This window comes from Cimex lectularius, unplaced genomic scaffold, assembly GCF_000648675.2.
Source record: "Cimex lectularius strain Harlan isolate CLEC.00 unplaced genomic scaffold, Clec_2.1 scaffold25, whole genome shotgun sequence".
NCBI lineage: Eukaryota > Metazoa > Arthropoda > Insecta > Hemiptera > Cimicidae > Cimex > Cimex lectularius.
The window spans coordinates 2690829-2703858 of record NW_019392633.1 but is presented as its reverse complement, the minus strand read 5'-3'; the positions used below and the strand labels follow the sequence as shown (position 1 = coordinate 2703858).

The 13030-nt window shown below is 38.4% G+C and overlaps 1 pseudogene; it reads right to left on the bottom strand.

The window, feature by feature from the left end:
* Positions 1-7461: 7461 nt before the first annotated feature.
* Positions 7462-10956, bottom strand: LOC106666970 (annotated as a pseudogene).
* Between the last annotated feature and the right edge of the window lie 2074 nt (positions 10957-13030).

Here is a 13030-nt window from a genome sequence, read left to right as displayed (position 1 = left end):
TATCATATACGTAATAAATCAAGTTAACCGTTTATTTAGGCATAACTATAATTACATTATGTTGCAATAAATTGAATGTTACTCCAAAATAAAGGGTTCTTGAGAAAACGGGTTCACAGAAACGTCACAACGATATGTTTTATCAGCTTAGTGAATAGGACTATGTAGGACTTTAGGTGTTGGGCCGGAAACAGGAACCGCGCTGTCGAGTAATGACCCACTCGTAATTCGGTTTTTCTTGGGTATTCGTTATGGAGACAAATACACGCCGGTTTGGTCTAAAGAACAAGGAACCACTTTTGTGATGGATGTCTCGAGGTGAATGAGAAAAAAGCGTGAATAGGCGGATCATATCTTTGTAATTTTGTAATGAACATATATGTCATCAAACGTCACGTTCTAATCTGGAAATATAGTCAAGTCGTATGCATGCTTGTGTTTACATTTTTATACTATTTTGTGTTTAAATTTGTATACATATCTATGTAATGGACTGCAATATGACATTAAGGTTTGAATTGGCCCGTTAGCAGTTCATGAGCAGAGCACACGTGACGCCTGCCAATTTAAATTACAGCCGTTTTACCTACGACAGAGATTTACAGAGTAAAGAGGAAATTGTTCCCTTTAGTAAAACAGCACTGATTGAAACTGCAAGCTCGTGAGATACTCTCTGTAAACAGAATCATTTGCAATCAGTACCACCTGGGGAAATTGTGTTCAAAATACGAACAAAGGAAATTTTGTATACAGGCATTTTACTCTTTTTTAGTCTTAAAAACAGAAGAATTATTTGTGATCACGTGAAAATTTATTGAAATACAAATATGTTCAGTAATTGAAAAAATAGTTCAAATACTCTGAGCAGCCAGCTTGATAGCCGTTGTAAAAAGGAAAGTGTTACTCAAACCCCTTTTCACGCTGTTTGTTTTGAGATGACAGCACAAACGCGACTGTTTGTACGATTAGAACAATAGGCGGTTCAGAAACGAACAATTCTAATCGAATTGCATTTAAGAAATGTCTTTTTATTTTACTTAATTCAATGTTCAATAATAATAATAAAGCGGGAAGTTTATGGGCCGACAAACAGCTAAGGTCATCCCTGGCTCTCTGCGTGTTTCTTTCTTTTTCTCTTCTTTCGCGCGTATTTTGTTTTAAAATGCAGCCATTTGAGCGTCTCGATCTGGTTACTGATTCTCTGATTTCAAATATATACTATGTTGCTATCCTAGAATGCTAGTCACTCGTTTGTACCTCAGGTTGTCAAATACAGAATAGAAACAAAACACACAATACATATATAACATCACAAACGTAGATGGTCTGGTACATTCACTCCCCCAGAGTACTCGATATCCACGGGGGGGGGTTATAAGCAACCCCTTCCTTTCACGCTAATAACTTACTTTTACTCTCCAGACGTCATACATTCACCCCAGAGTACTCCTTTTTCCTCGGGGTGGGGTTAAATCACCTATTCCTTTCACGCTAATAAATTACATTCATTACAATAATTTAACACAAACACAACACTCGATAGAAACATAGAGGTCTGGTCACATTCACTCCCCCAGAATACTCGATATTCCTCAGGGTGGGGTTGAACCCACTCCACTCTCGCTAATAACTTACTTTCACTCTCCAGACCCACTCACCCCAGAGTACTCGATATTCCTCGGGCGGGGGGGGGGGTTAAATCACCCCTTCCTTTTATGCTAATAAATTACATTCATTCCAATAAATTATCATAAAGTCAACACAGACACAACCCACAAAGTTCAATATAACAAGTTAAGTGTTAATTTCAAGTCAAAATTGGTTAAGTTTGACCTTTCAACATTTCATAGTTTATGCCGTAAAGCTACTAATATAAGTATTTCCTGACACACCAGGTGGGGTTTTTGGCTTTCAGTGTATTATTTTCAAATGATACATATGGAGAATAAATAAGATTCTCGAAAATTAGAGGCGTCATTCCTACGCTCTATACTCAGAGCAAGTAGGAATTTCATTGGAATTGTGATTGAGCAAGGCAACGAGTCTGTGTCCCCAGGTTTCGATTTTTTGTTATTTTTTATTTTATTTAATTATTTAGGGATGGTTAGTATTTATTAATCTATTTTTTGAGGAAACACGGCTGCTCTTCTAAACATAGTTATATTTATAACAGGTCTAAGTCTCGTTCTTGGAAATTGTATTTGTTAGCGTGAACGTATAGTATAAGAGGGTCGATGGTGGAATTATGAGCAGACCCACAGTTAAGTTAGTTATATAAAGGGTGATGAAGGAATAATGTGCTCTCCATCTCGCTATTTACTTGAATGAATATGTGCAAATGGGCAATAAATGTATGTACTTAACAATGAGTGAGAATGTGAGCTTAGGTTAAAAAATTGAATCGGGGATGAAACGACCTTGGTATGTATATGTATTTGAGTGTGCAGAGTTGAACTTGTATAAATCAAACAACCAACCAATCTAGAGAAATCGGGAATCAAGCGCCCTTACGACTAGGCCTTGCTTCCTCCATACTTCTACTATAAATTAAATTTCAACACAAATTTTTTTAAATATAATATTTAATTTGTTTGTATTCTTTACGTGAATTTGCACTTTACAAATTGTATTTTATTGTATAAAATCCCCGACACAACACTAACATTGTGGCAAGCACTGCATCCGGAGGACACGAGCTATACTACTCAGTAGAGAGTTCTTGGGGTGGAGAGAAGTGTGGCTTATGCAATAATGTCAGGAAGTGTTAAAACGTTGGACTGACATTTGAGGAAGCGGGAACGGATCAATTCTATAACGAAGGGACTGTTAAGGTTAAGGTCATTGTAGATAATGGGGTTAGAGTAAGGAATTCGGAAAATTCTTCTGAGGACTTTTGATCTGAACGCTTTGATTACTTCTTTATATATTAGTTCGCACATGTTAGATGGTTTGACGGTACCTCACAGCCCCGGTACGTAAGCCCAGATAGGTCGAAGTAATGTTTCGTGCAGTGTGAGTTTGTTCTCAACATTCATCTTACTCAGTCCTATAAGTCTTCGTAGTTTCTGAATAGTCTATGTAGTTCTTGTCGCTTGAGTTATTTGTGAGGATTCAACATCAGCTTACTGTCTAAATACAGTCCTAAGTATTTTCCTGATAGGGAGTTCGTTCATGTTTGATCATACTTTCGCAAGGCGGTTGTATAACGTGAACGCAATTTGGGTGCATGTGTCCTTTTTCAGTTGTGCTCTAGAAATTCTTAAAAAAGGTTACACTAGCAAAAAATCCTCATAAGATCGCAGAGCAAACTGCTAGTAAAGCATTATTGTGTAAAACAAAATCACATCACAAAAGTGCAATTGGAGAGGGCTAAACTCAGTGGAGAGGTAGGACTACTAACCGGTCACTGGCATCTGAGGAAACATCTACACAACACGCCTGATACTTCTAAGGAGAAGGATTGAGTCTATTGCACTGAACTAAGGAACTAGGAAGGTACAATAAGCCAGATGACTGCAGTGCCTGGGGGCACAAACCTCGCTTCCTAGTATCCTGTTTACCATACCATGCCATGTTGAAGATGACTTGAGTAGGATTAGAGATAGGTGATAAACTGCGGTATCGTCCGCGTAGGTTGTAAGCAATGCTTCCTTATAGAACGCCCATCTGGATCAGTCTTGTTTCATTGGCGCACCTTACTTTGAAGCATCGATCTGCTGATAAGATTTTAGGATCTGGTAATAAGACTTATTGTCCAACTAAGCGATGGGTGTCGCGGACGAGGGTGTCAAACCAATTTACATCTCTGCAAATAAAAAGCCATGGGCTATACCGGGATGCGAACAAAGATCTACTGGCGTGGCAAATAGTAAACCGACGTCTATATATTGGGTTGTCCGGAAAATAATGCAGGATTTTAAGTTTTCATTAAAAAAAATCTATATAAAATATTCTGTTTACGTTTACAGGATTACTCATTTGTATGAATGTCAACACTTATTAATCCTCTTCCAAATGATATTGTTTGTTTACCTCTGTAGCATTCCGCTACTTGGAAATAATTCAGTCATCCTTATAATGTCAAAGCGAGAATTTCGTACGATTTTCTTTTACGAGTTTAAACTCGGCCGAAGCGGAGCCCAAACGGCTAGAAACATTAACCAAGTCTGGGGCGAGGGTTGTGTTAATGAGTGCACTGTGCAAAGGTGGTTTAAAAAATTTCGGGAGGGAGATTTCAGCCTTGAAGATGAAGAAGGTCGTGGAAGGCCTTCCTCTCTTAATGATGATGTTCTGCGATCAGTGGTGGGTGCAGAGCAACTCAAAGTCAGTAAAACGACCGTCGCTGACCACCTCAAGGCGATTGGAAAAGTGAAAAAACTCGAAAATTGGGTTCCACACTCATTAAACGATCGCCAAAAAAATCAGCGCTTTGATGTTTGTGCATCACTTCTTTGTCGAAACAAAAATGACCCATTTCTGGCCAGAATTGTTACATGTGACGAAAAGTGGATTCTCTACGATAACACTAGACGTTCTGGACAGTGGCTCGACAAAGGAGAAGCTCCAATACATTTTCCAAAGCCCCCAACTCATCAAAAAAAGGTAATGGTTACGGTATGGTGGGCTTCATTTGGTTTAATACACTACAGCTTCTTAAATCCTGGCGAAACCATCAATGCTGAATCATACTGTAACCAAATTAATACCATGCATCAGAAATTGGCAGTAATGAAGCCCTCTTTGGTCAATCGGAAAGGGCCCATTTTGTTGCATGACAACGCTCGACCACATGTGTCACGTGTAACGTCACAAAAATTATTGGAGCTTGGCTATGAAACTTTGCCTCACCCACCCTACTCTCCGGACCTCTCGCCTACTGACTACCATTTTTTTAGACACCTGGACCACTACTTAGAACACATAATATTCAAAAATCAAACGGAACTGGAAAATGCATTTATTGACTTTATCAATTCTAAAAATTCTGAATTCTACTCAGACGGAATTAATAAGTTACCAACACGTTGGGAGAAATGTATTGAGAGTATGGGAAATTATTTTGATTAAAGAACATTGCTTTAAAGTAACTAGTTTCTTTTTTTTTGTTTAATACCAAAATCCTGCATTATTTTCCGGACAACCCAATACAATATATATATTGCATGTTATATATATTAGAGGTTATTTTATTGATTTCCAGACGTAGCCTTCTATCGTTTTTCTTTCTTAATCGATTAGCCCTTGAAACAAGACGAAACATTTTTTTTTAAATCACATGCTAAAACACATTCCAGTAGTAAATGAAAGGAATGGTGAAATTAAATATTATTTCATAATGCCGATCATGATTGACAGTTGCATAATAAACTGCTCTTGTAACAGTTATGTTTTACATGTTACCTTCAGTTGAATTGTTAAAGAGTAATGTTTTTAAAAGAACTGATTTTCGATTGTAATCCGTATCGAAATGACTCAAACGTCCCTAAATAAAGGAAGAGCTGACGGTTAGGAACCCGGTCATCCTTGACCAATTTTCCCCGAAGTTTAATTAAAACGGCAAAATGGTATGAATCGTCTTATACGGGCATAATTGCTGGAAAATGAGTTCCGTTCTGGCTAATAAACCTCTAAAGGGCTGCAGACCGAGAAAACATATCGGCCTTACGTTCAGGCGATTGCAAAGATCCACTATTGAAAATCAGTCTGCCCTATTCGGCGGGACAGAGGAGGCAATTTAACATTTGATAACAAAATTCACACCGATAAAACAACTTTACAACATCCCAACATCTGCCTGATTCAAACAATTAGATTTTATCAAGAAGAAATAACTGAATTTCTATGCTTGATATATATGCTTCTAAGAAGAAATAACTGAATGAAGGTTCCGGGTTCTAATGTAGCAATCCATAAAGCGTACTCAACATATAAATGGCCTTTTTTTTAAATTCCGGCACCCCGAGGTTAATATGACCTCTGCTGTTGCAAACCCTCCGTAATTTTGTTTTAAATAAATAACAATATAAAAAAATCAAACCAGGAGGTTAAATGAAATTAATTTCTTCAACTCTTCACGCGCCTACGAATTCGTCGTTAACAAAACAACTGCTGTATTTTTCTAGTAATTAAACCATTTTGTGAAGTCTGACCAATAGGCAAATTGGTTATAATTCTTTTACAGGAATGGTAAGGCTTCGTTGTCGTTGGTAAGGTTTCATCCGATCTGGTCTTTTGTTTCATACACGTAAATGCGTGGTGTTACTATTAGCATTTCGTTTAGTTTAAAATTTAGTCTTATAATATTTGAAGTGTGATAGTAGTCACTGGCTTAATATCAAAACCCCCTGGTGACTACCCAATTGTGCGAATGTATTTACTTGCGTGAGTTGTTAAGTGTATATAGGCACGGTCTGTGTGGAATATGGAGTATCTGGAATCTGGACTGTGGAACCAATTAGGTTAACTTAGGATAGTGAATGCATGATTTTGACTGTGCGTGAATGAAGGGAAGGCATCAAGTGAAAATCACTTGCCGTGCTCCCAACCGTAGGTTTAGGCTATATATAATTATATATTATAGGCTATATAGTAGTAGGGGTGAGGTCTCAGCACTAGAACTCTTGGGACCCACCAAATTTAGGTTAGATAATCTTTTAGAAATGTGATTGATTGATTGATTGTGAGAGAGAGAGAGAGAGAGAGAGAGAGAGAGAGAGAGAGAGAGTGAGAGAGAGAGAGTGGGTGGGTGAGTGAGTGAGTGAGTGAGTGAGTGAGTGAGTGAGTGAGTGAGTGAGTGTGTGTGTGTGTGTGTGTGTGTGTGTGTGTGTGTGTGTGTGTGTGTGATGCATGTATGAATGACATTCGAGATAGACAAAACGTGAAAAGTCGTCAACAGCCAACCCTAACTGCCAGCCGGCCGCTAAAAATATTTTAAGACCTTTCATGTCCCAAGCACTCTTTTTAAATGTCTTTTTTAATAAAACCCTATGCTTTCGACTTTAATGACACGTATTTACAAACAGCTCCTCATGCATACCCCTCGAAATTAATATAAAATTACAACGAAGTTGGCCATAATTAAGGTATGAAAACACAGAACTTAATTTTGTTTATCATTTAAAAGCAATAAATTTGATTAAAAATTATAATTAACTCTTACTTATTAATCGAACAATTTTCCATAGAAAAAGACTAAGAATAAGTTTGTTTTACAATTTTAGTAATTGTAAATACTATCGATAATAAATAATCGAAATTAAATTTTACTGTACATTTTAAATATTTGTAATTATCAGAATTAAAATTTATATAGGTGCTATGTGGAAATCGAATGATTTTAAATTATCTGAATTTCATAAGTAATGTAAATATGTCAGTTCTAAGAAGGTAATTGCAGTTAATAATAGTAATTGTAAAGTTGTATTCTTAACAGTAATTAATTAATAAGTAAAAAAGCAGTAATGATTTACTATATACAATAAAGCGAAGTCACTTTATTATTTCTCAAAAGCAACAGACGTGTTAGGGAGGCACATATTTGGTGAAACTCTGTTGGGCTGGCACTCTACGCTTCACCATATTGCTTCAGGTTTGCTCTTTCCTTCAGGATTCCGTAATTATTCAGGCAGCGGATGATTGGGTGCGTTGTTTTAAAATATTATTAGCCATTTCTTCTTCGGCGTCGAGCTGTTCCCGAAAAGAAATAACTTTTTCGAGCAGGGCCTGGAGATGGTCCAGCCGCTCCATAAGGACGGAATTCAGGCCGGATGCGAACAGATCTTGGTCGTAGTCGACTTGCTTCGTCATCGCCATCAGTTGGTTTTCTTTGGTGTCCCAGGACCTGTTCTTTTCCTTCCAAGCTTTGAAGCCGTCGAGCATATCGTCTTCCAATTTCTGCAAGCGGGTCAAGGCCTCGTGGAAGCTCAAAAGCTCCGGTGACAACGCTTCTTCGGAAAACGTTGTGGAATAAGGCTCTTGGCTCAGCCCGACGAGAATGGATTCAGCCGGGGGCGGGACCTCTTCCATCCTCTCAGGAGGTTCCTCTACAGAAGGAGGAGACGGCAACGGCTCCGGTTCGACGGCACCCAGTTCTTTCACTCTGTCCGCGTATCGAAGGGTATTCAATGAATGATCGCAAGAGCCCATACCTGGGCTGATCATGGCGATCATGCACGTTTTCGTTTTGTCCCCAATGAAAGAATCCCTGAGCACTTGAGTCAAAACGCTGGCTCTAAACGGTAAATGAGCCCCCTTGCGACCCAGAGCTCTAATGCATTCTTTAAGCGCGAGGAGAGATTTGTTTATTTCGGCTCCTTCCATCCTCGTTAAACGGTCCGCTGAAGAAGTGTCCACACCTCTTTCGTTACCGGCCAGATCGATGAGGGAAAACTTGCCGAACAGTTTGTACGACTCAGGTGATCTCAGCGTGATTTGGAAAACGGCGTGCGATCGAGACGAATTCGAATTAGCCGATGTCTGACCGGAAGTCCTTGCTTTGTTACCCGTCTCTATCAAGGATAAAACGCCTTCCACCGAATTAACGATTCTCTCCGTCAGACCCACCACCTGTACCTGTTGTTTACCATCTTCGAGCACCCTCAGCTTGGCTTTGTCCGCCAGAAGGTCGAAAACTTTGCCACTATATATCTCGAAAAAACTAGAGGCCACTATCAAACGAAGATGTTTGTACTGGTCGGATTGAAGCAGGGTGAAAACATCTTTGGCGACCATTGCGTAGATCCCCCTTCTGGTGTCTTGCATTTTACCAGAGAAGGTCCCACCCATGGTATGCGTTTTACCACTCCCCGTTTGACCGTATGCGAAACACGTGGCCATCCCTCCTTCGAATATCGTCTGTACTAAGGGCTGAGCGGTATATTTATACACCGTTTCGTTATTACACGTGTCGTCAAAAGCATAATCGAAACGAAACTGCTGGTTTTCCAAATATTTTGTCAAGTCCACCTTGTTTTTGGGCTCGTGGACGATTACCAAGTCTTTCCTTGGCACGCTAACCACATCGATTTCCCTGCGAGCTAATTCCTTCTTGTTCAGTGGCCTTTTTCTCACACAAACGGTTATTTGATGGTTTTCCACTGTCTCCGAATCTTTGAGCGGTTTGAACTCGAGCGTGTTTTGGTAGTCTTTTATCATCGCAAGGAACTGCCAGTTGGGGTTGCCCGGGTCAACGTTCATCATAGCTTCTTTCTCTTCCTTCAACTCCGCTTGGCGGATTCTTCTTTCTTCGCGATTCTTTTTCAGCTTCTCTACTTCTTTGACGACATTGCTCCGCCGAGGGCGTGCTGCCGGGCCGATCGACGGATCGGATATAGTCTTGGGCAAGTGGCTGAGCCTCTTGTTCGTCTGACATCTTACGAGAGCCGCGGGTTTCTCTTGGTTGTTCTCGACTCCACGGGTTAACGGTTTGTTCCCAATGGACTTTTTCGGTAATTTAAAACAAGAAGCCGATTTAGAATCACTGCTCATCAACCGGCTTCTCGTCGATGGTAAAGACGGCCTCACCGTAAGTCTGTTTTTAGGCTTCGGGTTCGACTGTTCTGTCGTTGTGACCATCACTTTACTGTTTAAATTTTGCAATGTAAGGTATGAATTTAAGTTAAATATTGTTTCAAAATCGATCTCCTTTCCTTTTATTTCACCTTTTTCAAACCACTCAACTGTAACACTCTGCAAAACGTTATTTACACTAGAAACAATCGCCGGATGAGTCCTACCGTCACTTCTACGAATACGGATACTTATGCCGGATTTTAGAACATTATTAGAATCTCCCATTTCTCAAGGAAGGTATAACCGGCTTATCACACCGATTCGCGGCCGTAGGAAAAAATGGAACACTCTCGAAACGGGAAATACGAGCAGGGGAAAAACGGCTGAAAGGAAAAAGAGGACGGGTGTTCTTCAAATTATTGCAATTCATAAGAGCTGAAAAAAGACGCAAAAAGTTAAAAACAATGTCGTTTTGAAAAGAAAACGATAAGCTCGATGGCTAACTGTAAATAATAAAATTAAACAAAAAATGCGTAAATTAAGTTGGCAAATTTCCATAGGCTTTTGCCCAGCTCATTTGGCACAAGCCTTAAATCAAACGTTAGCAGCACAGCACTGCCTAAATATTGAAGAGCGAAATTTTTTCACTTCAAAGTTTAATCGTCAGCTAGATAAATTTAAAAAAATAACTGAATCAACTGAGGGGCCACTTTATGTAGAATAAATTACCAGTTAATTTAACTGACTAATAAATAACAACGCTCTCACGTAGATGTCAGGACTTCAACATCCTGGACCTAAGTAAACCAGCGCTGTTGTTTTCACAAATTTTGCTTCAAACATTAAGAGTTGTGCGAGGTCAACAATTTATTTTTCTTATTAGTAAAGGTTAATGGAAGAATCCGATCGTTATTTCCAATGGTAAGCTAGCATGGGGCTGAACATTGAGGAAAGAATACATAGGCGGAAAATAACACATTACATCTAGAAAAAGTACATTTGGATTTAGTTACTTTTTGAATATATAACAATAAAATTACCTTGAGACTTAGTCGTCACTCTAATAAAAGCTGACTCTTGACCCATTCGATTTTTGTTATCAGGTTTTGTATCATGCAATGTCAAAAGGGATTCTTTCACTAAGAATTTACGTACGCAAAAGATCTAAAAGTGATATGAAGGCTATTTGAAATAACGGTCTTCCCAAAATCAGATGGTTTGTCAATGTCTGATTATCCACTTCCTCGATGCCAAACTAACCTTCTTCAAAATGTAGTTAATTGCCCCTCGCTACAAAATGAAGGCACATAATTGTTATGAACTACGGCTTCATCCTTGTTTTACTAATTTAACAGACCATTCAGGTTCCCTATAACACGTTTTTTTTGAAAAATGTTCAGCTGAAATATAAAACTCGGCCACATGTTTGAATCGAGAAAAAAGTGGTAAAAAACAAAACAAAAATTAATATTCAGGGCAACGAAGGGCGACAGAGATACGACATATTGAAATTAGGCACTCAACGGAACAATTAATTAAATTAAAATACAAAACAAAGGTCTCATTAAATAGGTTTATTAAAAGGCAATGGTTTATAGAGAAGAATAGAAGGTTATTGGAACCATTAGAGTATCTCGTCCGCGAAATCTCTCTACTCCTATTCCAAGTATTAATTATCAAGATGTTATAAGGTTAAGCAATCTGAATTACCCATTTATCCGAATTAATTGGCAACTTGGTCGACACACGACAATAAAAAAATAATGGCATACGAAAATTTATCCTCCGATCGAATATGAAGGGACAATAAATGAGCATTATGGAACAAGATGTTTTTATTTTACATCAAGTTGTTCAAAGAATTTAATTATTGGTTTAAACACCTTGACTATGATTATGTCTTCCAGCACCACCACACGACATATGTACTTAAGTTAATTTTCTCATTTAATTAAATGTTAGTTTCTTAACTAATGGATTTTAAAGAAATCATTATTTTATCACTTATTCTTGAGATAACTTGGATGCATGAAGCGTTTTCTCACAGACGGCCCATTCAACAACAACCGTGTCGTCTCGTTCGCACAGTGCGGCTTGATTTATGCCTTCTGCGGCTATATTTTGTTGTTTTTTTTATAATACAGAAGTGTATAAAAAAGCCAACGATAGAAGAAAATAAAATTGTAAAACAACCTCAGCAGAAAATACTATTAAACCCTAGGAGTTTTTAAAGGAAGCCCCTTGCTAAAAAAAAATAACTGAAGTGGACTTCTTTAGTTGAATTCGCACTCACATTGGAAAAGAACTGTATCTTTCAATACAACCGACAGCCGAAACATATATACGGATATTAAAAAAAAAATACCCCTAACCATTTTCTACTATTTTTTAAAATTCGCGTTAATCGCGCATTTCAACACTCAATATTTTACATTGTAGACATTGTAGATCGAGGTGTGCAATATACTGCGCCATTTAAGAGCTATTGTATCTCTAGTTCAGTACTTATAGCACAACTGTGAGTCCTACTTCATAAAGGAACTAGATTATTAGGCCTGGGATTCAGTGGTTGAATTTCTCTTATGGTTATGTTGTACATCCCAACAAATGCAGCAAATGTGGCTTCATAGTTTGTTTGTAGGTGTGTTGGTGTCTCCTCTGCTTCTTTGCAGAATTTGCACGTGCCTTGTGTTATACCAATCACCTTCAGATGCCCAGTCTGAAGTGCCCTGTTAGGATTCGAAGTGTTTTCCTGCTTCTTGAATTTCATTCTTGAAAGTTTTTTGATTCTTTATATCCAGTGAGTGAATTCCTCTGTTCCTTTATTTTCATTTTCTTTCTGTCACTTCTTCATTAATGGTGTACATCCCTATGCCACAGGGGGGCCAGGGCTTATCAGCGTCCGCTCTCATGTTGCCCTTTACTCCCACATGTCCTGGTACTCAGTAGAGGGTGATATGTTCCATTAAATAAATTAAAAATTTAAAGTGTTTTTGTTTATTTGAACAGATTAGTTTAAGTATCTAAAACTGCCCTGGAAACATTCGAAAATCTTCCCAGGTTTCCTTAACCAGCTCTGGATATTTAATGTATATCACACTTGCGACATTGATTTAAAACCTTTAGGATTAAAACCTCCATTCATTATATTTCATTTATTGTAAACAAAAGAAAAAAATCAAAATTTTCGTTTTACAGTTTGTATGAAAAGAATGCGGATAGTTTCGGCAGCACTTAGGAACCGACATTTATAGTAATGTCGGCAACTTTTAATCTACTTGAAAATGTGTGCACTTGCATTTGGTGCTTGTTCTAAATTAAACCGCCACAGTTGATCTCAAAAGATCTCTCAATCGTCCACTTGTTGGGATTAACACCTTCTCGGGATTGTTTCATCTAGCTCTGAATGTCTTGTCATCTTCGTCAACTACCCTACGTACCACAACTCTGGCATGAGTGAACGGCACGACATCTTATTCTCGCTATCTCTCCCTTTTATTGGACATTAACAAATGTAGTA